The sequence below is a fragment of the Schistocerca serialis genome, chromosome 5 (assembly GCF_023864345.2).
Source record: "Schistocerca serialis cubense isolate TAMUIC-IGC-003099 chromosome 5, iqSchSeri2.2, whole genome shotgun sequence".
Taxonomy (NCBI): Eukaryota; Metazoa; Arthropoda; class Insecta; order Orthoptera; family Acrididae; genus Schistocerca; species Schistocerca serialis.
This window is the reverse complement of record NC_064642.1, coordinates 129,442,534-129,466,924: the sequence shown is the minus strand read 5'-3', so window position 1 is coordinate 129,466,924 and position 24,391 is coordinate 129,442,534.

Here is a 24,391-nt window from a genome sequence, read left to right as displayed (position 1 = left end):
AATATACATGAAGTGGGAAACTATAGACCAATAGCTTTATTATCAGTATTTTCAAAAGTAATAGAGACAGTCATGAAAAACGGAATTACAAATTACCTCGAGAAATTCAATCTATTGTCTGTAAACCAACACGGCTTTCGCAAAGGAATGAGTACAGAGTCAGCCATCACCCAATTCACTGAAAATATTGTAACAGGGCTAGATAAGAACAACAGTACAATAGGAATAAATTTGGACCTCTCAAAGGCATTCGATACTGTCCAACATGATACCCTGCTAGACAAATTAGAATATGTCGGTATACGAGGAGTAGCTAAAAAGTGGTTTCAGTCATATCTCCATAATAGGAAACAGGTAGTAGAAATTGCAACAGCAAACAGTAAAAACCAAAGTATTGTTTACAGATCGGATATTCAGACTGTGCCAATAGGGGTACCGCAGGGGAGTGTTCTAGGACCTCTCCTATTTCTTCTATACATAAATGATATCAAGATTCCAGTAAATGGTACTCATATAACCCTGTTTGCGGATGACACAAACATTGTAGTAACTGACATAAACCGCGTATTGCCAACATCTGCAACCAGAGCTATAGAATATTTGCAAAATTGGTTTGAAGTGAACAAATTAACCATAAATATCTCTAAAACTAATTATATCCATTACAGGAAAGCAAAGTCATACTCTGATCTAGATCTCAGAATACAAAATAAAGAAATTGTGAGAGTTGCTACCACAAAATTCTTAGGTGTACATATAGATGAAAATTTAGACTGGAAATCCCATATCCAGTATCTCTCGCATAAGTTAAGCTCTGCTTGCTTTGCTTTACGCGTTATTAGCTTTGTATGTAGTAGGGAATGTAGCAGAGCTGTTTACTTTGCTTATATACATTCTGCTATTACCTGTGGCCTCATCTTCTGGGGTCATAGTAAGAAAAATCTCAAAACCATCTTCACTCTACAAAAACGAGCTGTTAGAATAATTACCAACAGCTCAAGGCTAACTCCTTCAAAGCAATTATTTAAACAGCTGAATATTCTACCCCTACCGTGCCTCTATATACAGAAAAGCGTAATTAATGTAAAACGAAATATTAACAATTTCCAATCCAACTCGGATCTACATACTTACAACACAAGAAAGTGCAATGACATTCATATAAAAAGAGTTAACAAGGCTTTGGCGCAGAAACAAACAAACATACAAGGAAGCAGATTGTATAACAAACTACCGGTAAAGATAAAAGAAATAAAAAAATTGTCTTCATTTAAAGAAGCAGTATTCAAATTTTTAATGACCAACTGCTATTATAGTGTAAAAGAATACCTGGAATAGCTTCATACTAAACAATTATATTTATGTACTCTGTGCCAATAGTAATTTTTATCTGACTGTTGCTATGATCTAAATAAATAATATGTACAAAAGTGCTAGAATTGTATGTGTTATATCTAAATATCAACTGTGTATTCCATGTAAAGTCTTTCCCATACATCAATGTAAATAATCAAAGTTGCACATGCTATTTCGATGTGGTCTGATGTTATGTAGTCTACTATGCACATCTGTATTTTGTATAGTATTGTTCACCCTATATGTGTGTGTGTGTGTGTGTGTGTGTGTGTGTATATATATATATATATATATATATATATATATATATATATTTTATTTTATTTTTTTTTTTTTTTTTTTTGACGAAATCCATGCAATGTAAATTGTCTCTGGATGAATAAACTACTACTACTACTGCCAACAAGACTAATTAAACTTTGTAGTCGGTCTTCGCTGCCCACAGAAACCACTAAAATGTTATAAGAATAAGTCGATCCAGCACACCTCACTGCAAGAAATTGCAAAAATTATTTGTTTCTTAAATTAGAAACACAGTGTCAGGAATATTCAGAACATATTTGCATCCCAGCTAAAATTCCGGCAACACGGGAAACAGAAGCCAAAAAAAGGACTGCCCTGTTTTCTTTACGAGACGAATTCCAGCCAGCAGGTGTGCTTCTACTGTCCCCTGACTGCAGGGAAACAGGTGACAATGAAATTAAATTATTCTGCATTGTCGTTCTTTCATAGCACAATTATGTCGAGTAATCCGAGTTGGCAGTTCATCGCTCCATGTTTAAGGGAAAAATCTTTGTACTTGTGTGCCGTGTTTAAAGTAAAATGCTTTGTGCTCATGTGTGGTGTAGTATGACTGAATTTGGATACAGTCTTCCTTTCTTTCCTTTTACAATTTTTTTCATTTGTTTTGATTGTTGGTTGATAATTTTGTAAGTGCCTTAACATGAATAACAGTGAAAAAAGCAAATGTGCAAAATTAAGTGGGGTGGCATTTCAGAAATTGTCATAGGAAAGTTGAGAACGAGAAGCCAATGTTAAAAAACACTTGGCAGAGTAGATAAATTTTTCGCAAAAAATGTTGCTATTTCGACTTCCAGTTCAAGTAGCACGGATGATATTTCTGGCACTGCAGCTTTTGTAAGAAAAGTAAATACAGACGAAACAAAAGTTAAAAATGAAGAAAAGAAAATTGTAACCTCGTTAGTGATGGTCCTGCAGAATGATGTGTCAATGAATCGACATTCTCTTACTATGTGGCATTAATCAAAATTGTAACGATGATCTATCTAATTCAAGATCAGTAGGCGATAAAACCAGATATTTGAACAAAAATGTGTTTTACCTTAGACTTTTAAATGGTGAATCAACTTTGAGTGATTTTGTAGTATACTCCTGTAGCACCGGTGCTGTTTTTTGTGCACCATGTAAATTGTTCGGAGGTAATGCCGCAACTGCTACTAATGGTACTGCAGATTGGAAAAATATTTCTAATATTTTATCTCATCATAAGAATTCACTTGAACACAAAAATTCTTTGTTATCACTCTTCACAAGAAAAAAGTCACTTGGAACAATAGATAACCATTTCGAATCGTATGTTGAGACAGAAAAAATGTACTGGCGCAGTGTGTTGAAAAGGGTGTTTGCAGTGTTGAAGAAGCTCACAAGTCGTGGACTTCCCCTACGTGGACACGTTGAAAGATTCCATTCATTACATAATGGTCAGTTTATGATGTCTCTTGAACTTATAGCCGAGTCTGATCCTTTTCTCGCAGAGCACATTGAACGATATGGAAATCCAGGGCAGGGACATACAAGTTATCTTCCTTCAACAATCTGTGATGAAATAATAGAGTTTCTTTCTGAACGAATAAAAAGAATTATCATAAGTGATATAAAACAGGCCAAATATATCTCTATAATGCTAGATTCTACTGTGAACATTTCACGTATTGCTCAATTATCTTTCATATTAAGATATGTGAACTAGAATGGTGAACCTGTTGAACGTTTCCTTTTGTTTTTACCAAACCCAGGACACAACTCCTAAAACTTAGCTGATGCCGTACTAGTCCTGTCTACAAATTCCATTGATATAACTGACTGTAGAGACCAGTCATATGACAACGCAAGCAATATGTCAGGAACCTACACTGGTTTGCAGGCACGCATTAAAAGAACGAAATTCGAAAGTGCCTTGTGTGTCTTGTGCAGCATATACTTTGAATTTGATCGGCACTAGTGCTGCAAGGTGTTGTCAGGAAGCATGTTCATTTTTCAGTGTAGTGCGAAACCTTTATAGTTTTTTCTCTGCTTCTACACGGCACTGGGATAAACTTCTTTCTTTCATGAAAACAGGAAGCAAAATGGTAAAAAGTTTATCAAAAACACGTTGGACAGCAAGAAAGGAAGTGTGTGTAAGTCCATATGAAAACTGGGAGGGCATTATCAATGCCCTCACACATATTACCAATAATACGTTTGAAAAACCACTTGTGTGAAATGAAGCTTCAGCTTTATTGAATCAACTCGGCAGACTAGAAACAGTATTCATGATGACAGTTGGAAGGACATACACCAGAGATTTAATAGTGCAAATCTGAAATTGCAAAGTGTAAATATTGATAATAAAATAGTGGATGAATTAAATGAATCACTTGTAGGATTTATTGCATCTGTTCGTGGCATGTTCGACTATTATGAAAATAAATCCATGGAGGTTGTGACTGATATAGACTATGAATGCACCTATAAAAGGTCACTAAAACGCAAACTTCATGATGTCAAAGAAGCGGATTCTGAAGAAGTTTTTCTGACTGGAAGGGAAAAATTTAGAGTCGAAACATTTCTCCCAGTACGCGACAACTTGTACGCCGAATTAGTGAGGAGGAAGGAAAGGTATAGAACACTGTTGGACTACTCCACAGTTTTCAGTAACCCTAAGAACAGTTCACCTGATGATATTGCTGAATGTGCAGCAAAGCTCCAAGCGTTGTATGACACAGATTTAGAGCCTTCCTTTCCCAGTTAATGTGTACATTTCGTGCAACTTTTGAAATCTTGTGAGATTAGTGATATACCAGTTGAAATGAGTAAATTTTTATGATAAGAGAGGTTTCAGTCCGTGTTTCCGAATGTTGGCATTGCTCTCAGAATATTTCTATGTATGGCACTTACAAATTGTTCAGCAGAACGCTCTTTTCCGGCCCTTAAAAAAACTGAAATCATGCTTGCGTTCCAAGTTGTCTGCGGAGAGACTGAATGCCTTGTCCATTCGTCACATCGCAGCCGACCTCCTAACTGATAACTATCTGAACTGTGAAGATATTATCAACCAGTTTTCTGCTGCCGTCAAAGACAGATGCAAACTTTGCTGACTGGTGAGTTTGTTTATTTATTCATATTAGTTTTAAAAATTTAAGATTATAATGTGATTTTTATTATAACTTAGAGCACATTCACTGGATTTACAAACTACATATTACCTGTTTATTTTACAGTTGCCAATGGCATAACGCGGAACTAAAACTCGTTTACATGCAGATATGACTGAAGGCGCCCGACAATACTAAACAATACCCGAATGACCAGGGCCGCTCGGTGCTGTACAGTCAAGTCAAACTGATACTGCAGTATATCACAACTGATGCATATTCTTGGCGTCTGCTGAAATGTATAGTTATCACGGAAATATACGTTATCGGAGAGTATGCTCAGATGAAAAAGTGTTAATAAATAACGTAGTTCAGTTCTGTCGATAAATACGTAAAAGCTTTGCTAATATTGTTAGAAAGAGCTATGGTGAGAGCAGTATCTGCAGTACAAAACTGTTCAGCCCTTACATGAATTAACCTTTAACTAACATGATGCTGTCTATTTGACCGCACTTTTGCCAACAATTGTGATTTAACCACTTCCCTACCCATTACTGTGGCCGTCGGCTCGTTATCTTCGAGTTTAGTTGTGAGTGGACCGACAACGCCTGTTGTATTATTCCAGGGCTTCTATAATGTGAGTGACGTCCTTTTGAAAATCGCTCGCGATCATTTCGGCCGGACTACGTTGTTTGTGTAATTTTTTCTGCAAATTACTTTCCTTACATGTTCTCGATACTTTCCATTTCACAGCTTTTGAGATGTGGCAGAACCTTGCTATTCTACAGGTAAAGGAGCTAATGCAAGTAGCAGACAACGTGTGAACACTTCAAACCGAAACTTTGAGGCAACTGTGAACAGATGGTTGGGGGAATCAGGCGATAGTGACTGTGACGATAATCCTGAAGAAACTGAACCCATTGTGAGTGAGCGTGACACTGTCAGAACAAAGTCCGACAGAAAATTACTCTTGATGAAAGTAGCGATCCATGTGTGAGCAACGGAGAAGCAATTACTTCTATGGCATGAATCAGTACAACTGGGCCAAAGCACCTCCCATCTGAACTGTTAGAACTCCTCGCCATAACATCATCACGAAATTTCCATTCACCACGCCTCGGGCAAGTACAGAGAGGGCAACAGCCTCAAAGGGTGCGGGGCAAAGTCAGGACATGCGGGGACCAAGCAGCAATCGGTATTGTAATTGTAAACTGAAGCTGCATTGGTAAAGTACCAGAACTTCAAGCGCTGATAGAAAGCACCGAAGCTGAAATCGTTATAGGTACAGAAAGCTGGCTGAAGCCAGAGATAAATTCTGCCGAAATTTTTACAAAGGCACAGACGGTGTTTAGAAAGGATAGATTGCATGCAACCGGTGGTGGTGTGTTTGTCGCTGTTAGTAGTAGTTTATCCTGTAGTGAAGTAGAAGTGGATAGTTCCTGTGAATTATCATGGGTGGAGGTTACACTCAACAACCGAGCTTGGTTAATAATTGGCTCCTTTTACCGACCTCCTGACTCAGCAGCATTAGTGCCAGAACAACAGAGAGAAAATTTGGAGTTTTATGTGATGCAGCATGTGAAAGTTGCTGGATTTGGACGGGTTACTCCTGTAACTGAAATATCAGATCTGAAGATTGTTCTGAATGAACCGAAACTGGTCCTATGAATAAAAATAAATTTTGCAATCAAGACGGATTATAAGTAACATTGGTTCAGCTCAATACAGGCTGTAGAAGATTTAAGGAAAAGAGGAGTGACTTTTGTAGAAACTATAAAAAAAGAATAAGAGAGAGATTCCGCATCCTTCCAACCAAATAAGCATAGGCCAGTTGGTTCGTCTTTGTACTGTTTTACGCAAGGCACCACTCTGTTGTCACATGTGCCAAAGACAAACAAAGCCATTCTTCTTGTCTCTTCCATGTATCATAGCCCCGCTGAGGATTTCACTTCACAGAAACCAGAAATAATATCATACTAGAACACTGCTAAAGAAGATATCGATTAACTGTGCAAAAAGTGTTCCAAATACTCCTGCAGGCGAAGAACTAGCGTTGGCCGATGTGTTTATTCTACCGTTTATTGGACATCAGCACAGTAAATGCATATTTTCTTCAGAAGAGTGGATGAGATGAAGCTTCTGTCGACAGAGGTATCTTCCTGAAAGAGCAGGCTCATAGCCTGGTGTTGAAACATATGCAAAAGCGAGCTCAGAACCCATGACTTCCGCTGGAGTTATGACTAATGACCCGCCGGATTTTAGACCCCGATGCTCCAACAGAAGAACCAGTGGAAGCAGAACTAGGTCCTAGGAATAGGAAAACACGCAGAATCTGCCCATCCAGCAAGAAAAGGAAGATTTCACATGTTTGCTACATCTGCAAGAGACCAATATGCGTACAGTGCTGTTCCTAGGTCTGCAAGTGCTGTTGTGAAAAACTGTGATGTGGAGGGCTCTTATTTTTCATGAGGGGTTTTTTTTTTTTCACTTTAAAAACGTTACATTTTTTGTTCCATTAGTTCTTCAAGAAGAAATACATAATCCATCGAAGCATTAATTTCATTATTAGCTTATGAAAAACATATAAATGTATTAGTTTATGAGATGTGCAGTAAACATATCTGAATGCCAGTTTATCAATAATTATTTAATGTTAATGTTTTGTATTTTCATGTTTATTTATATTGTATTAAAGACTGCCATATCCAAAAAAGAGAATTTAAAAGGGATTCAAATTGTTAACATTACACACACCTATAATTAAGAGGTCAGAATGACCGCACCATGGTGTTAGTGCCCCATGTTTGCCACTACGTTAGTTAAAGGTATTGTGTACACTAATTATGCAGCATCTAGCTACACAGACCCTAATGCTTTACACGTTAACTATTAGATTATATAACAAATTTGATTTTTCCGCACTAGTCAGTAAAATTATGTAATAGAAATCCAGTTCTGTGTTTGTTCGTCTGTATTTAGTTATTAGGTCGTGCAACGAAATCTTTATTTAATTTTCTTTTCTTACGCTTTCCTATAGATTCACATATCAATATAGAACTTTTTTTTATCTGCTGCACATTCAAGTTCTTAGATAGTAAAATGACAGTTTAATTTTAATTTTGAACGAATCTCTGTAAAAGTACATATTAATTTCTAATGTATGACATTTTCGCTTCAATTTTTAGATCGGAACACAACTTTTTTATTTTCATTTTCAAGAGTTTCGTAAAAAACAGAACATGTTAAAAGTGAATGTATAACAAAAATCCATTGTCTCCTACAAGCTCTGCTGAATTTTTAGGCCATAAAAGGAAAGTTATTTTCCTTGTGTTCGTTTATGTTGTCTTTCGACAGAAGAATGTGTTAACTCAATGCAGTTTCAAGTTTGTTTTATCTGCTGCCATATACCAGATACAGTTCAGGAACCATATCACATTTTGATTGAGCTCGACTAGACCGCTGACGCGGCCTTCAGAACAACGAATAGCAGAGTACGGAAATAGCTCACAGTGCTCCCACTCAAAACGGCAATTGTGAAGTGATCGGGTAGTAGTTATTATTTAAAACATTTATTTTTGCGGGGAGGGAGGGGGGGGGCATATAATATGCTGCGGCGACTTTCTAGTATGCCCGAACTATAGAATAATATGCAGTTGTTCAGAATAACTTTTATTACTTTCACATTCGAAAACACAACGATAAAAATAAACAACTCTAAGTCACTATGCCAACAGTAGCAAAGATTATGCTCTAATAGTCAGCGATACGATCACGCTAAACTCACGCGGCAAAGAATGTCAAAGTGTTGCCACATCAGCCCCCCCTTTTTTTTAAAAACCGGGTGCTCCCCGTTTGGCAGGGAATTTACACTTCACTTGTCTACCTGCTCTTGTAACCATTGTTGGAACCCGGTCCTATTCTTCCTGTTCCTCTGTGTGAGTTTTTGGGTTTTCGTCCATGTTCTCTGGCATCACCATGATGGGTTCCTCATTGGGTGAACTTGACACCATGGGTTGAGTGCTGGGAGTGTCTGCGTCGATATATGTGGGTTTGAGGCGCTCAATGGACACTGTTTCTTGATTGCAATTCTTCTCGATTCTGAACCAGTGTTCACCTCTCTCTATTACTTGGTAGGGACCACAGTATGGAGAAACGAGTGGTGGGCGTACTGCATCGTCTCTGAGCCACACATGAGATGTTTGCGTCAAGTCTTTATGCACAAACACCTTTCGTTCCCCATGACTGAAAGGGTTGGTAGGCTGGAGTTTTCGCATTCTGCTGCTAAGTTGTTGTGCAAACTGCGAGTAAAGCTCTGAAGTGGCCAATCGAGAGGATTGTGGCGGGATTAATTCCCCTGGGACTCTCAACACTTCACCATAAACTAATTGCGCGGGTGAGCACTGTAAATCTTCTTTCACGATTGTTCATAATCCAAGGAGGACCAGAGGCAGTGCTTCGGGCCAGACAGACGTACTACACCTTAGAGCAGTTTTGAGAGTGCGGTGAAACTGCTCCACCATCCTGCTGCTAGCTGGATGATAACTAGTTGTATGAAAATGGTTGAAACTGCATAACCGCAAAAGTTCCTTAAAAAGCTGGCTCTCAAACTGTCTGCCCCGATCAGTGGTAATGTCGTGTGGTACACCAAACTGAGAGAACCAGGAGCATATCAATGCTTTTGCTACTGACTCAGCTGAGATGTCTCTTATGATGTAGCCTCTGGCCGTCTAGTGAAACGGTCGATGAAGTAAGTAAATACTGGTGGCCTCCAGCATGTGGAAGTGGTCCCACAACTTCGACATGAATGTGCATAAACCTTGCTGACAGTATTGGAAATTGAGCTACTGGTGCAAAAACATGCCTGCCGATTTTATTGTGCTGACACGTTAAGCACGCACATGCCCAGTTGCGGCAGTCTTTCTGCATCCCTGGCCACACTACTTTGGCGGATACTAGTCTTGCTGTTGCTCGGATTCCAGGGTGAGAAAGATCATGTAATGCCTTGAAGATCTCTCGGCGGTATTCTTCTGGTATGTAAGGTCTTTGTCTTCCTTTCTTCACATTACACCAAATTCCTTCTGGCACATTCGAAATCCAAATGCATTTGAGCTGTAATGCCATTGACTGGCCCCATAGGAGACAGCACAGGAAAGGATCGAGTTGTTGTGCTGTTGCTATATCTGACCATTCTACGGCATTCAAACTAGCACAGTTGCGTGATAAGCAGTCTGCTTCCAGGTTGTTCTTCCCTGCTATGTGACGTATATCCGATGTGAACTGCGTGATGTATTCTATCTGTCCAGTGTGCGATTTGTGCTTTTACCAGTGGGGGGGGGGGGGGGGGGGGGTTGTCTTAGGGGGTTAGAATGATTATATATGTTACTAGCTTGGACCATGGCATTACCCATGGTTAAACAGTTACTTATAAATAGATGTTAATACCGAAACTCACTGTTCACATGTATGCACTATCAGAAAAGCCATCTCTTGTTATATCCTTAAATGTACATTATAGGTAAAGCTTATTTACAAAATCATCTACATCCAGGTATATGAGAGGAATTCAAAAAGTAAAGGCACATTTGTGAAAAGCTGTACTTATTCTGATGATAGAAAACTGAAACATGCGTTATTTTGCTACGTAACCTCCCTGGATTTCAATGCAGTTTTCCCGATGTTTTACGAGTTTTTTGTATTTCATCAGAAAATACATTTTTTGGTTGCATCTGTAACCAATTTTGCACTGCAGCAATGACGTCTTCATCACTTTCAAATCTTCTTCCCTGTAGTGCTTCCGTTAAGGGTCCAAACATGTGAAAATCACTTGGAGCCAGGTCTGGTATTGTGGATGTTCCAGCACCTCGATCTCAACTCCTTTATTGCATCATCTGTCCATTTGGCAGAATGTGGTCGAGTGTTATCTTGCTGCAGGATGACACCTCTTCACAGTTTTCCACAACGTTTGGATCTGATTACAGGTTTTAGTTTTGTACGCAAAACATCACAGCCACCATACAATACAGACCGGGCTCTAAAGCCTCGTTTACCCTGGTGCGATGTCTTGCAACATTGTGGCGTGCTACAGAAATGTGGCGTGCATCATCTTGTAGCATGCTACAACAGGCAACATCTTGCGGCATATGCTGCATGCGGTACGTTAATTTGTACCAAAGCAACAGAGTTTGTGCCACACGTATGTCGGTCTTGCAGTATAATGGATGATAAAGTGATCGCAGCGGCGGCCTACTTGGTACTTGCACATGCAGCTGACAACGGAAATGAAAACCAAAGGAAAAGAAAATGATGGTGGAAGAGAAGAGTATTTAGAGAAGGTACACGAAATAGTATCCTAGGAACTAAAAACAGACGATGGTGCATTATTTAGTAATTTTACGAGAACGTCGACTGAAGACTTTAATTACTTACTGCAGCTAACTACACCTCTTATTGTAAAGAAAGATAACAACTGCCAAGACAGTATTTCACCAAGAATTCGATGGGTCATCACATTACGATTTTTAGCCACTGACGATTCATGCAAGTCACTAATGTACTTATTTAAAGTATCATATTCTGCTATTTCCCGCATAGTGAAGCTATTTCATTGTGTTGAAGAATTACATAGAGGTAAGCAACGTTCAATACTGATTTCATTTAAGTAATGTTTTATTGGCATTTTTAAGCAAATTAAAATGGATATTAAAGAACTGTTAAAAATACTTATTTCTAAAATCGAATTAATTCGAGTTCTTCTGTTTCTAGTTTGAACAAATTCGTCACAATTATTATTGTCCACATATACAGTTTCACAGCTAGGTTTTGCAACTAATGTTTCGATGCTCGGAGTTTGCCGTTCATACTCCCCCAAGGCCACTTTAAAAAGAACATTTGAAAATATGTGCTTGACATATGTGGGAGGTACATGTTCTTCAAGAGATACATCACCGTCATCTTTTGATACTGTGTCCTCTGTGTCACCAGTCTGAAAAAATAGGGAAAGTAATGAGTATGTTTTACTTTTCAGATTCCAAAGGATACTGAAGAATGGCAGAAGGTAGCAAGAAATTTTGATGTGAAGTGGAATTTCCCTCACTGCATAGGAGCCATATATGGCAAACATGTGCAAATTATGTGTCCTCCGAATACTGGAAGTGAATACATCAACTTAAAAAAAAAATTCAGCATTGTCCTTATGGCAATTGTAGACACAAATTACTGCTTTCAATATGTAAATGTTGGATGTCAAAGGGACAGTAAGAGAGGGGAGGAGGAGATTGACTTAGAGCGGGAGAGAAATTGACCTTAGCGAAGGGGAGAGTGATGGAGGGAGTAGGAGGTGATAGAGGAGAGAAGCAGATGGGCAGAGAGAAGGCCAGGAGAAGATGGGGAGTGGGAAAAGAAGAAGATGGACATAAGGGGAAGGTAGAGACATCTGGGCAATGCCGAGTTTATTTACCTCATTTATAATAAATCTTCATATGTTTTTAATTAACAACTTTGTGTTTTGTGTTGTTTTGTGCTTAATTTTAACACTCTGAAATTAAAAGTGAATGTTAATTTGTTAAATCATTGTATTATGACAAAGCCACAGCAAAGTGTGACCGGTTCAGCTAGTACTACAGTATGTAATTGTCATTTTAACGTACAGAGTTTAGTTGAAGAGACGAGATGAATGAGACTGCTCCTGAAGATTCGAGGGTTTGCCTGTTGGTTTGTCAAGGGTGCTATGGTGCTGAGACTTGATCCAACTTGCTGCAAATTTTTCTACATCGAAGCAATGCAGTGGAGGTCCATTTATTGAAATGAAAGTAGATTTGTAGGTGTCAGAATTTGTAAGTGATTTCTCTGATCAGTCAGTGCTAAATTCATGGCACTAAATCCGCGTTCACATTTTAGCCATAGATATAGGTATAACTTTGACTGTTTTTACAAGTTCCTTCACAGAATTTGGCATGTGTTGAGTATTTTCTTTATAGATTCGAAAATCTTTAACTAGTGACGCATGTGTGCTTTTACGTAATTTAAAATCCACCTTGTTACACAAGCGAGAAATTGACATGTCACCATAAAACACATGTTCATAATCATCTGAAGGCCATGTATCTGAAATTAATAGGGCTACATCCTAAAAGAAATCCAGGTCCTCAAAGCGGTTTTTTATATTGTCTACCAAAGACTGAAAAAGTTTCTTCTGAAATGTCTGAAATCTGTTATATTCAGCACAAGATGGTTCTTTAATTAATACCCCTTTGAATGTGCGCTTTTCCTCCAACTCTTGTACTATCATCCTAAAGCGTGGCGAGTCATTTGTTTTCAGTGTTTCAAGAGTTCTTATAGCCATGTCAATTTCCTGTTTTGCTTTAAGGACTGAAGAATTTCTGTTCTGCATAAAGAATGGTAATACTTGCAGAACGTCTAGTGCCTCATAAAGCGTAACTAATACCATTACAAGCAACAACTTTGTGAGATATTTTAGTAAACCTTCAAATTTAGATCTCTCCTGAGTTGATCTAAAACCATCATTTCTCAGTTTTTCAAAAAGATGGACAAGAGAACTATGACTTTCAAGAAGAGTTCGAACAGCATTAAATGAGGAAGCAACCAAATCTACGCGAAAAATACGGCCTAGTTTTAATAGCTGCGAGGATAATTCTTGTGAAACACTTTGTAGTAGTCTCTGATTTTTGGGACTTCGAGAAAACACAGAATATAAGGAATCTAAAAAAACCTGTATGTGGTATACATCTGCTACATCATTCATAACATCGTGGACAGCTAATTCCACTTTGTGGTTCATACAATGAATGACAGTTAAATCCTTATGTAAATGACTACGCAGTAGAGCAGCTACACCTTTGTAAGGTGCAAGCATTGTTAACGTACCATCTGTTGCAATAGCTACAAGGTCATTTTTTAGTACATCATTTGTAATGCCATACTTTTCAAGAGCTGCTAACAGTGTGCTGAAAATGCATTCTCCTGTCCCACTTTCTAATTCAACCATGTCAAAAAAATAATTGCAAGCAACTCCCTCAAAGGACAAACATAAATATATTATTAAACAAGTTTTATTGGAAACCGTTGTACTTTTGTTGATCATGATACTACAGTTTGTACCTGATTCTACAAGGAAGTGAGCAAGATTCTTTTTCATTTCTTCTCCTACAAACATAATGATATTTCGGCATGCATGGTCAGAATGAAGCATATTACCGATTGATAAACCATTAAGTTTTTGTAGTTCGATTACTGCAGGATATTATTTGAATGATAATTTCTGTTTAGTTATTACATATGCAGATCTGAACAACGAAGCAGTTGCGATTACTTTTTCTTGATGCTGCTTTCCCCACAACTTTTCACTTTCACTCACGCATTTTTCTAAACTTTTCTTTTCTTTTATACTCATGATTTCTAGGCACTTAATGTGTGATTTGTACTTTGCATGATCCCTGATTTTATCATTTAGTTTCTTGGCGTTATTAGCAGAAACACCAGCTAAAAATGCGTTATCGATACGCACACGTTCACTGCTTTCCACCTTAAGTTCACATACTTGTGAACATACTGTGCTTATTACTAAGTTTTTGTCATTTACAGACAGCCACAGCTTAGTCTTTTGCCAGTTTTGAAAACGTGATAAGGCAACACAATTTCCTACTATAATCTCAAGAGTACTGTTACTCCCATTCCTACTTTGAGACGTTTCACAGTTTTCAGTCACCGGAGATTCTCTTCCCCTGTATTAGCACCATCATTATTGCTTTCTTTTTTACATTCACTGTGTATTTTAACTCTTTTAGCACCACTGTTAGTATCCTGACTGCCAGAGTTTGTACACGTATCAGGTAATGTGGCAACGAACGAACAGCACCAATTAATTTGGAGTACGCGATGCTGGGGAGCCTGTGTTAAGATCCACCCATGGGGTTCACGGCTAGCGAAGTCAGACTGTCCAATCCTGTCTGGTAGGTACCATAGCTCACTTCGCACTACTTTGTGCTTTCGTCCCAGGCGCGTTAGTCCGCACCATACCGTTGCCAAAAGGTGGCCTAACGGTAAATGTTCGCACAGGTACCGGGGCCGGTCACCACCCTGTGTCAGGGCCCAGGGTGGGAATTTCAGCCCCCAGCTCACCCAACTCTGCAGTACAACTGCTGCGGTATGACTGCCACACTACTTCCCTCGCAAGCTCGCAAGTAAACGGATGACGCACCTTAGACGAAAGCAACAGTGACAACATGAGAATGATGATTTAGTTCTAAATGTTTTGAAATGCTTAACTACTACATAACACTTTTTCAGAATTAATAAGCAAACATATTAATAGTAAGACTATATTAAAAACTTTCAGTGTTTGGCTCCACAAATTTAAATTATATGTAAAGTTTTACTCCAGTGCGTGGGAAATAAACATCCCAGGTTGGGATGCATAAACTAAAACCAGAGGAGGGATCCCCCCCATCCCCCCCCCCCTCCTGCAAATCGCACTCTGTATCTGTCTACATTGCCGTTGTGAAGCAGGGTCTGTGTCATGCTCAAAGATGGCCACTAGCGGTTTATGGTCTGTCAAAATTGTGAAATTTTGCCCCTCTATCCATGAACGGAAGTGCTTGAGTGCAAGGTACATGGCTAACAGTTTGCGGTTGATAGCGCTCCACTTTTGCTGCCTTGGGTCCAAGGTTTTTGAAAAAAAGGCGAGTGGCTGCCATTCACCACTAAGTTCCTGTTGCAGTACCACTCCTACTGCTGTCTGGCTTGCATCGACCATAATCGCCAAGGACAAATGTACTCTTGGGTGAGCCAGCAAGGTCGCTTGTGACAAATGTTCCTTTAATCTATGGAACGCTGACACAGCCTCTGAAATCCATGGTATTACATGGTTTCCTGTAGTATTTTTCCTATGAGTAGAGCCGTGAGTGGTTCTCGGGCTGTCGCTAGGTGAGGTAAATGGCGGCAGTAGTAGTTGAGCATGCTGAGGAATTGGCGAAGTCCTTTGTATGTTATTGGGAGGGGCATCCATTAAACTGCTTCCACACGTTCAGGCGGTGGTGACAGACCTGCTGCCGAGACCACATATCCGATAAATTTGACTGCCTGTTTGCCCAATGCACACTTTGCCTCATTACCGTAACTAAGATGCCATAGCATTCAAAACGCTGTAAAAGCAATTGCAGGAATTCTTTGTGTTCTTCAGTCGATGAGGAGTAAACTAAAATATTGTCCATGTAACAAAAAATGAATGGCAGCTCTCGTGGCACTTCAGCATAAACCACTGCCAAGTTTGGGCTGCATTTCTTCGACCAAATGGCATAAAATTGTATTCAAATGGGACAAACCGTGTGATCACTGCAGTTTTTTGAACATCTGCTGGTGTCATTGGAATTTGTAAGTATGCTTTCACACAGTCTGTCATACTGAAGATGGTAGCATTGCTGATATTATAATTTAAATCCATCACATTGGGAGCAGGATACCGATCCAGAATTTTTCGAGAATTGAGTGCCCTATAATCACCACATATCCTCCAAGAATTGTATTTTTTACGAACCATGTGGATGGGTGAAGCCCATGCACTGTCTGACTGTCGCAGGAGAGCTTCTGTAAAGTTTGGAAGGTAGGAGACGAGGTACTGGCAGAAGTAAAGCTTTGAGGATGGGGCGTGAGTCGTGCTTCAGTAGCTCAGTCGGTAGAGCACTTGCTCGCGAAAGGCAAAGGTCCCCGAGCTCGAGTCTCTGTCCGGCACACAGTTTTAATCTGCCAGGGAGTTTCAAGTCCATACCAGTTTGGAATCAGGTTCGAGATGTAACGCCAGTCGTTTCTCACCATAAGTGGGGATTACAGAGTTGTTGACAGCAGTGAGCATGTGATGTGACGTACTTCTTTGGATGTCACTATTTCTTTTAGGATACACACTAACCTCTGACCCTGTATCAATCAGAAACTTCTCTCCAGATATAAGGCATTGGATGAATAGTCTGTCCGATTTGCTAACCATAGATATTGTTTTCTTAGAACCGTTTCATTTTCCTCCTGTGTCCAGTCGCCTAAAAGATTGATGACAAACATTCACACCCATTAATGTCCATCTCCAAAGTTTGGAAAGCTGCAGGGTTGGGTACACTGATGAGCAGAATCACGGAAGCGTTTGTGATACCAGCACCGGTGCTCTGACTGGCTCTGAGGTATGTTATTCCTGCATCTTTTCCAGTGTCGGCTTTGTAAATGTTGTTGGTGCTTGGCGACTTGGACGTTAAGTTTTGCCACTTGTGCTACCAACTGTTCCATGGCGGATTGTTGCGATGTGTGCTGGTGCTGAGAGGAAGTAACGCCTGAATCGGAATCCATGGTGTCTGACTCAATATTGCTGTATACTCCTGTGCTTCTATTGTGGTTTTGTCTTAAATTATTTGCTATGGTGTCTGCCTTCTTTGCTAATGTCATTAACGGTACATCTGTTTGTGCGGCGATGATGGCGCGGATGTTGGCTAGCAGTTTATGTAGCCACAGTACCCATAAAGATTGTTCAGGAAGCAAATCTGGGCCCTCCAGTATGCTTAATGACCTGAGGACTTGCGACGGAAGCTTTTGTTCCACATATTGTTCAGTGAAGATTTTTTGAAGATGTAGTTCTGTCGATAAAGTGTAGCGTTGTATTAGAGCCTCTTTTAAAGCTGCATAACTGCATTGTGAAAAGGTATCTTCCACTTCTTCTATCACTTCCATCTAGACGTGAAACCAGAATGTTGAACTTATCAATATCACAGGCTACCTTGCGTTGTTGAAATATACATTCCGCCTGTGTGAACCACAGCTGTGGCCTTGTTGTCCAGAAAGCAGGGAGTTTGACATTTCCTTGGCCTATAGGCATACTTCTATGTTAGCTTGCGGCAGGTGATGTACTTTTGTTCCATCCTCGAAACTGTTTTCCGCTAGTGATGTCAGTGTAGTTATCATTCCGACTTGGTGTGTGTGCTGTGGCAACTTCCTTGTATACCCCAGTGATCTCCGTACTAGCATAGAGATCACTGGTATACCCAGACCATAGAATAATATTGCAGTTGTTCAGAGTAACTTTTATTACTTTCACGCTAGAAAACACAATGATAAACATAAACAGCTCAAAGTCACTATACCAACAGCGGCAAAGATTAAGCGCTAATATGTCAATAATACGATCATGCTAAACATGTGGCAAAGAATGTCAAAGTGTTGCCACAATGAAATGATGTGTGTAGGGGTGCAAAATTTTTAAATCCTCCACTCGGCTTATCAACATTTACCAATAGTGAACTGACCATATGATTGTGTAATATTGGGGGCTTGTGGACAGTGATAGTAAAGAACTGTGAAACACAATTGTGCAACTGTCAGAGCTACATCATTTACAGTATTCATTGTTGAACTTCCCCCCCCCCCCCCCCCCCCCCCCCCCATTTTTCAGCCAGTATAATAATGCAGGACATCGAACCCAAGGATTATCAATGTAGAAATAAAGCAGGCAAATGCCACAAGTTCAATAATGTTAACTTTGTAGAAATGTTGGAAGCAGAAATTTCAATCATCTCCCACCTCTGCTTTGTTGAGCCAGTGTTCTGTTGCCCTCACATCCTCACATGATGTGAGCCAAGTGCATAGCCAGATTCTAATACTTCTTGGGGTTCAGTGCCTGGTGTTGGGTCATCACCTCCAGATTTGTATGAGCTTCACTTTAAGTGTGTGACGAGCCAGTTGCTCAGCCACCATTAACCAGACGTTTGCAATTGGTGAGAGATCTGGAGAATGCACTGGCCAGGGCACCAGTCGAACATTTTCTGTATCTAGAAAGGCCCGTACAGCACCTGCAACATGTGGTCGTGCATTATACTGCTGAAATGTAGGGTTTCGCAGGGATCGAATGAAGGGTAGAGCCACGGGTCGTAACACATCTGAAATATAACATCCACTGTTCAAAGTTCCGTCAATGTGAACAAGAGGTGACCGAGACGTGTAACCAATGGGACCCCATACCATCCCGCCGGGTGATACGCGAGGATGACAATGACAAATACACGCTTCCAATGTGCGTTCACCGCGATGTCGCGAAACCCGGATGCGACCATCATGATACTGTAAACAGAACCTGGATTCATCCGAAAAAATGATGTTTTGCCATTCGTGCACCCAGGTTCGTCACTGAGTACACCATTGCAGGCACTCCTGTCTGTGATGCAGCATCAAGGGTAACTGCAGCCAAGGTCTCTGAGCTGATAGTCCATGCTGCTGCAAACGTCGTCGAACTGTTTGTGTAGATGGTTGTTGTTTTGAAAACATCCCCATCTGTTGACTCAGGGATTGAGACGTAGCTGCACAATCCGTTATACCCATGTGGATAAGAAGCCTGTCATCTCTACTGCTAGTGACACGAGACCAGTGGGATCCAGCACGGCGTTCCGTATTACCCTCCTGAACCCACCGATTCCATATTCTGCTAACAGTCGTTGGATCTCGACCAACGCAAGCAGCAATGTTACAATACAATAAACCGCAATCACGATAGGCTACAATCTGACCTTTATCAAAGTCGGAAATGTGATGGTATGCATTTCTCCTCCGTACACGAGGCATCACAACAACGTTTCACCAGGCAATGCCGGTCAACTGCTGTTTGTGTATGAGAAATCGGTTGGAAACTTTCCTTGTGTCAGCACGTTGTAGGTGTTGCCACCAGCGCCAACCTTGTGTGAATGCTCTGAAAAGCTAATCATTTGCATATTACAGTATCTTCTTCCTGTCGGTTAAATTTCGCATCTGTAGCACGTCATGTTTGTGGTGTAGCAGTTTTAATGGCCAGTAGTGTACATTTGTTGGGATCAACACTACTGTGTTTTCAGGAGATCTCAAAACATTTCTGGGAATGCATGGAAGTCATGCCTTGTATTGGCAATGGTTACTTTGTGATCTTAGGGTTAGATTTCCTATATGAGCATCATGCTAAAATTGACCTTGGACAAAATATAGTAGTACCCAGTGGGACATTGTTTCATTTGGGGAAAATGTTGTCAGCTCCACACTGCTGCAAGGTATGTCTATCACAAAAGCTGCATGGAGTTCACTAAAGATTAACTAATGTGAAAAAGTACCAAAAAGTATGTGAAAACTGGTATGGATGAGTATACAATTGATTTACCTGTGAACATGTTATGTATGGTTGGCCCACAGAGAGAGAATGATGAATTAAATAAAGCACGGTATTTTGTACGCAGCAGTGTTGTGTGCATATGGAAGATAGATGGTGAGCAAGTAGCACCTATCATAATAGGTAACTGGGTCTGAAGAAATGGTCTAGTCTAAAAGAGTGATGATCACCAGTTTGGATATTTTGGATGAAGATGATATAGATAGGATAAGCATAAGGAAGTGTTTGAGAGGTTACACGCAACACATCTACCACTAGGTATGGAGAAGCATCTCTTTGTGTTACCAGAAGTGCAGTATTTAGGATGTGTGGTTAGTCACGATATAGTGAGGAGAGATACTAGCTTTGAGAAGGCCATACAGGATTTTTAAACACCTCAGATGAAGAAAGAGGTAATTATTATTAGGCTTAGCAAATTACTATAGGAAATTCATCCCAAAATTAGCAGAAATAGCATGACCTCTCACTCACTCACTGAAAAAAGGAATGAAGTTCCATTTACATTAGAATGTGAAGGTGCGTTTGAAAAAGTAGAGGGATTTTTAACAACTAGTTGGGTGTTGGTTTCTCCAAATTATGAGAAAGAGTTCATATAGTCTTGTGATGCACATAATCATGTGCTTGGCTGTGTATTAAATCCAGAAACAGATGGGGTGGAATATCCAGTTCCCTCTGCTTCACATCAGTTTGGTAAAGCAGAGAGAAATTGTTCTACCATGGAGAAGGAAATGCTAAGACTCATATATATGGCACTATATTCTTCCGATGTTATTTGTATCATAATAAATTTAAAGTGATAATAGATCACACAGCTCATTAACATGGTTGAAGGAGTTGAAGGATCCATCTAGTCAATAACATGTTGGGCACTGATGCTAAGGAAATTTAGTTCTGATGTAATTCATTAACAGCACTGATGCTAAGCAAATTTGGTTTTGAAGTAAATCATAAACCTGGCAAGAATCATGGGAATGCAGATGGCCTCAGTAGGAAGGTTGGTGTATTATGGAGAGTGTGAAATGTTACAATGTGGCATTACTCCATTTGCATTTTTTTCCCTATCCCCTTTACTTAAAATGTCAAAATTCCTATCTGGGCAATACCTTATTAAATTTATTGTTCACTAGAGTTATTTGAGTCTGCTAATTCCAATGGCATAGCTAGTTTTTCTATAAAACATTTTCTTTTAAGAGAAATCTAATTGAAATTGTTGCAATTTTGTGTTGTCATAAAAATGCTATGATCTAATAACGGTTTGTTCACAAAAAGACCTAGCCCCTTGGATATCCCTAATTTCACACTTCCCAGTAACCAGTTTATCACTTAATCAGAAATTTATTAGTAATTAAAACGCACACTCACCAGGAATTACTTTCATTATTTGAATTTTTATGTTAATTAAATTACCAGATCTGATGTTAAACTTTTGTTCCTTAATTCTTCCAAAGAAAATAGTACACATGGTCATCCAAATAAAACATTGATTAAGAAACTGGATAAATTTGAGAAGTTACAAACCCAATAATTTTGCATGAAATGTAGTAACCCAGTGTGGAGGTAAACATTGTGTCAACCAAATTGTTCACCTGAATTGATCAGTTTTGCTGTTATCTGAGATACAGTTAAATGAAATAAGTACTTGAAGTCAATAGAATGACACCACTAATAAATCTGAACCTTATGTTATTGTAATGCAAAGTATAATTACCAATTTCACAAATCATCCTTATAGCTGTTTTTATGTACCCCCACTAGACAGCAAGTCAGCAGTCTGTGCTTAGCTATCACCCAGATAACATCTCCATGATGGAAACTGCACTAACACCTCAGTATAAAACACTACAGCTAGCTATCACCCAGCTAAAATTTGTGTGTCGGTTCATGTAATTATCAAGTAATAATAATTGTGTCAGTGCATCAGTGACTAAGACTAAGTTTCTATTCAGTAATCATGTCGGTGACATCTATGTGATAAAACAAAAAGAACAGCATCTAGATATAACCCATGTTATATTACAGTGTAAAGGTTCGACAATGTGAAAAGCTCAAAATATAAAAAGGAGTTGTGTTCAGGTTTCAACATGAAAATATGTATTGGACACATTGCCACTATGTACACCTTATTGAGACTGGTAGCTAGTCTGATGTACCAGTATTCACATGAAGGAAATTGCACTAATCAGAACATAGTTAAGGTCACCACTGATAAGTGCTTTAATATAAATAAAAGTGGGATGATATCCAATGTAAATCAGTGGTGTAATGTCTGTTACTGAACTGTGAGACTGTCAATGAAAGTTATTTTGGAGTATGAGACTTCATTTTATCATGCACCAGGTTATTATCCTTAGAAGTGGATTACCCCACTGCAGAGTGGCAGGCAGTGTAAGCTGCTGGATGTAGGTTTGAAATAATTTGAAACAAATCCTGAGTTCATTGTGCATGATGGTATGTTATGCAGGACAAAAAAACTCATAGCACCTGCTGTGGTTCCTGCCATGATGCATGGAACAGACACATGATCACGTATATTTAGGTCATGGGGGTGAAGAACCACAGAACAGATTGTGACCGAATACTGGTGGCACCCACATAAACAGAATGTGGAGCAATATGTGAAGAACTGAGTACCATGTGTACAGCAGGCTGAATTGAACCATCAGCGTGTGCTACTGCAAAGATTACCAGAAGCTAGTCTGACATTTTAAATGACTGGTATGAACGTCTTAGGCCTTTTGGGCAAACATTGGTAGGGAAACACTATGTACTGACTGTATATTAACAATATTAGATCACTTTTTGTGCTTCATGGGAATGGTAACCATCCAAATCAGCAATCAGCAGTGTCAATTTGCAGAATGACCTGAGAGGATTGTTGAATGGTGCAGACTCTGGCAGTTGATAAATGTAATGTATTGTGCATACATAGGAAAAGAAAGCCACTACTGTACAACTACACTATTGATGAGAAACTGATGGAAATATCATGTACCATAAAATATACAGGAGTAACTACCTAGAGTGACCTTAAGTGGAATGACCACATAAAATACAAATAGTTGGAAAAGCAGATGCCAGATTGAGATTCATAGGAAGATTTTTAAGGAAATGTAACATCCATGAAAGAAGTGGCTTAAAAGTGCTCGTTCAGTCAACTCTTGAATATTGTTCATCCACATAGGATCGTTACCAGGTAGAATTGATAAAAGAGATAGAGAAGATCCAACAAAGAGTGGCGCGTTTTGTCATCAGATCGTCCAGTCAGTGCAAGAGTGTTACTGACATGCTCAAAAAAGCCGTTGGCAATGTTACAAGACAGGTGTTGTTCATTGAAATTTTGAGAGAGCACTTTCCAGGAAGAGTTGGACAGCATATTATTTCCTCCCACACACATCTTGCATACTGACCACAATGAGAAATGAGAGCCAGTACAGAGGCTTACTCACAGTTCATGACTGAAACGGGGTAGGGGAGATCAATTAGTGGTACCAGAAGTATCCTCTGCCACGCACTGTTGGTGGCTTGGGAAGTATGATATTGACAGAGACACATGAAATCATAAATAATTGGTTGAAGAAGTTTGCTGTTTTGGAAATATTAATGATGGATCAGGGTACCAATTTTATGTTAGAACTGATGACACAACTTTGTCATCTATTTTGTTTTCATAAGTTCAGAATGAGTGTATTCATTTGTGAGCAAAGGAAGAGGAGAACACATGCATAAGATGATAGGAAAGATGTTAACCTACTATATAAACAGCCATCATAACTGTTGATACATTCTGTCACCATATCTTGTCATGATGTATAATTCTGAAGTTCTTGATAGTACAGGCCTATCACCATATAAAGCAGTATAAGTCAGGAAAATGCCTTCATCATTTGAATTCAAAACACCTCAAGTGGGGAATAAGCGAGAGCCAGGGCAAAACTGCACAAGAACTGTATGGGAGGTAAGCTGTTATAAAGTGGAAGGGACAGAGTATTTTGAATTACTGATGCATTTCTTTTGTGAAGGGTTTTGTTTTTATTTATATGAATGTGGATTTTGCTTTGTACCAAAGCCTCGGTATGAAGTACACTGAAGAGCCATAGAAACTGGTACTCCTGCCTCATATCGTGTAGGACCCTCGTGAGCATGCAGAAGTGCCTCAACATGACATGGCATGGACTCAAATAGTGTCTGAAGTAGTGCTGGAGGGAACTGACACCATGAATCCTACATGGTTGTCCATAAATGCATAAGAGAACAAGGGGTGGAGATCTCTTCTGAACAGCACGTTTCAAGGCATCCCAGATATGCTCAATAATGTTCATAACTGGAGAGTTTGGTGGCCATCAGAAGTGTAGCAATTCTGGACATGTGGGGTGTCAGTTTGTCCTGCTGGAATTGCCCGAGTCCGTCGGAATGCACAATGGATGTAACTGGATGCAGGTGATCAGACAGGACACTTACGTATGTGTCACCTGTCAGAGTCATA